Source organism: Elaeis guineensis, chromosome 3, assembly GCF_000442705.2.
Source record: "Elaeis guineensis isolate ETL-2024a chromosome 3, EG11, whole genome shotgun sequence".
Taxonomy (NCBI): Eukaryota; Viridiplantae; Streptophyta; class Magnoliopsida; order Arecales; family Arecaceae; genus Elaeis; species Elaeis guineensis.
This window is the reverse complement of record NC_025995.2, coordinates 85,202,061-85,205,554: the sequence shown is the minus strand read 5'-3', so window position 1 is coordinate 85,205,554 and position 3,494 is coordinate 85,202,061.

The following is a 3,494-nucleotide window of genomic DNA, read 5'->3' as shown; positions in this document are numbered from 1 at the left end:
CACCGCCCACTTCGCCATTCATCCTGATGTATCAGGACGGTGCAGTATCACTTTTAATGATTGATCGGTATGGACCACAATGGTGTGTGCCTGAAAGGAAGGGCGAAGCCGTTGCGCCGATATGATCAGAGCATAGATCATTTTCTCCACTCTTGAATATCGGACTTCGATGTTGTGGAGTACTTTGTTGGTGTAGTAGATGGGTCGGTGAATTCCATTTTCACCTTTTTGAACAAGTATTGAACTAACCGCCTCTTTCGATGTTGCCAAGTAGAGATATAGTGTTTCTCCGATCTTTGGTTTTATAAGCAAAGGTGGGGAAGCCAAGTACTTCTTCAAATCCTCAAAGGCTAGTCGGCATTCATCCGATCAGGAGAAGTCTTCTATTTGTCTTAAAGTCGAATGGTAGACACCTCTCAGCTGACCTAGAGATAAATCGACTGAGTGCGATGATTCTGCCATTCAGTTATTGTACCTCCTTCGTGTTTGGATGCTTCATGTCGATGATAGCTTTTATTTTCTCAAGGTTGGCTTCGATCCCTCATTGCGAAACAAAGAATCCAAGAAATTTTTCTGAGGTTACTCCGAATGCACATTTGGTCGGATTTAACCTCATTTGGTGTCATTAGAGCATGTTGAAAGCTTCTTCTAAGTCTCGAATATGGTTCAAAGTTTGGGTGCTTTTCACTAGCATGTCGTCCATGTACACTTTCATGTTTCATCCGATCTGTGCGTTGAAGATTTTATTGACGAGTCGTTGATAGGTGGCTCCGACATTTTTCAGACTGAAAGGCATTACTTTGTAGCAGTATAAACCCTTATCGATCATGAAAGCTGTGTGTTCCTCATCTTCTAATGTCATGCGGATTTGATTATATCTAGCAAAGACATCCATGAAGCTCAGTAGTCGATGACTCGATGTTGCATCTACCAGCTGGTCGATCTTTGGCAGTGGAAAGCTGTCTTTTAGACAGGCTCGATTCAGGTCAGTGTAGTCGATGCAGATCCTTCATTTCTCGTTGGCCTTTTTCACCATGACTATATTGATGAGCTAGTCTGGATATGTGGCTTCTCTGATGAAACCCACCACGAGTAGTTTGTCGACTTTCTCGTTGATGGCTCTCTGTCTTTTCGGATCAAATGATCGCTTTTTCTATCTCACTGGCTTGACATTTGGATTGATGTTGAGCCGATGAGTCATTATTTCCAGAGGGATATCGGGCATGTCCATGGCCGACCAAGCAAAGACGTCAGCGTTGACTTTGAGCAATTTGATTAGTTGTTGCCCCTCTAAGTCGGACAATTGTGATCCGATTCGGATCGTTTACTCGAGATTTTCTGTTATCGGGATGGAAGTCAACTATTCGATTGGCTTACCCCTTTCCTAGTTCTCTTTTTGGTCTAATTTATCGATCGACAGAGAATTCCTAGGTTTATTGTTCTGGGCGGAGATTGTGAAACAGCGTCGGGCAAGTTGTTGATCTCTGCGCATTTCTTTGATGCTGTTTTTGATCGAAAATCGGACCAACAGGTGGTATATCGAAACTATCGCTCTCAGGGCATTCAGTTCGGATCTTCTGAGTATGGCATTGTGGGTCGAGGGTACTCGGATGACCATAAAGGTTATGAAAATGGTGCTTTGTTGTGGTTCAATCCTAGCGGTTAAGGGGAGGATAATTTTTTCTTCTACTGTGACCGCATCTCCAGTGAAGCCAACTAACGGTGTCGAAATTTTTCTGAGTCGGTCAATCGACAATTTCATTCAGAAGAAGGTCGAGTAAAACAGAACGTTAGTTGAGCTTTCATTGTCAATAAGTATCCTTGTTACATTATAATTTGCTATTGTTGCTGAAATAATAATAGCATCATTGTGTGGGGTTTGAATTTCTCGAGCATCTTCCTTCGAGAAGGTTATTACATCATGGAGTCTTGGTCGCTTCGTTGACTCTTCGTCGAAAGTTGCCCCCTGGTCCAGTCGTCTGGTGATCATGTTGATGACTGCTGCGGTCAGTTGGTTATTCATAGCTTCCTTAGTCGTTTGGGGTCGTCGATCGGGAGGGGGTTGAGTCGGTGGCTCCTTTCTATATTTCTCGAGGTAGCCACGTCGTATCAGGACTTCTATTTCATCCTTGAACTGGATGCATTGTTGGGTGTTGTGGCCGTGGTCTCGGTGAAACCGACAATACTTCCTTCGATCACGGTTCCTCGCTTTCATCGATGGAGAGTGTCGTAGATATTCCACCCCTTCGATCTCCACGAGGATCTGTGCACGAAGAGCAGAGAGAGGGGATAAGAATTATACCTGTTATGTGTCGGCCTTGGACTCCGTCATCGGGGTGAGGCTTGCTTATTGGATGGGGGCCTACTTGTTTCGATCAGAGCCCCACTCTTCTTCTACTTTTTCTTCTGATCTTTATTTTCTGTCGGGCACCGGTCAGAAGCTCTTTCATCCACGTGCATGTATTTGCACACATGTTCTAAGAGTTCAGCATACGTCCGAGGGAGGGTTTTATCCAGTGAGTACATGAATCGGGACTCCCTCAGACCTCTTTTCATGATCGATATGGCCATGTCTTCGTTGAGATCCTTGACCTCAAGTGTGGCCGCATTGAATTGGGCCATAAAATTTCGGAGTATTTCGGTCTCTCCTTATTTGATCGAAAAGAGACTATCCAAGGTTCGTGGCAGCCTCCGGCTGGTGCTGAAATGGGCCACGAAGGAATGTTCTAGTTGTTCGAAGGAATGAATACTTTCCGATCGAAGCCCAGAGTACCAGGCCCGAGCAGCTTTTCGAAGCATAGTCGAGAAACTGATGCACAGGAGGGTGTCGGTTGCTCCCTGGATTGTTATGAGAGCCTTATAGCTCTCGAGATGATCGATTGGGTCGGTGAAACCATCATAGGGCTCCACATGCGGCATCTTGAACCGAGTCGAAATTGGTTCGCTCAAAATAAATCGGGAGAGAAGCTGGGCGGTATGAAAATCGAAATCATTTGATGATTTCTGACCGTCCGTCTGAAGCTGGATGAGTCGGCGGTTGATTCCTCGAATTTACGTTCGTAGTCTTTAAGCCGTCGGTGGTGGGAGACTCCAGGGGTTGATCCTCCCGATGAATTAGAGACAGATGGTGTTCACGGTCACTTCCCCTTCCTTGCTCGATCTAACTGAGAAGGAGAAGAGCACCGTGAATGGTGGGTGGTGCATCGAGAGTGTCGCAAGTGCCACTGCTCATTTCGTTGAGAGAGCCAAGATCGCCGCTCTGGTGGAGGAGACGGAGATCGTCGCGGATGACGGTGGCTATGCCTGGAAGGCGCTGAATGCGCCACCAGTTGCTCCGCCGATGGTTGTGGTGGCTGGATTTGCTGTTGTTGGAGGCTTTTGACTGCCTTCGTGAGGATGTTCATTTGTTGTATGATCGTAGCAATCTGAGCGTCTGTGGTAACCATAGGGCGTGGAGAACTGGGCTTTGCTATTGGAGGTAGGGGAGGGGTCTC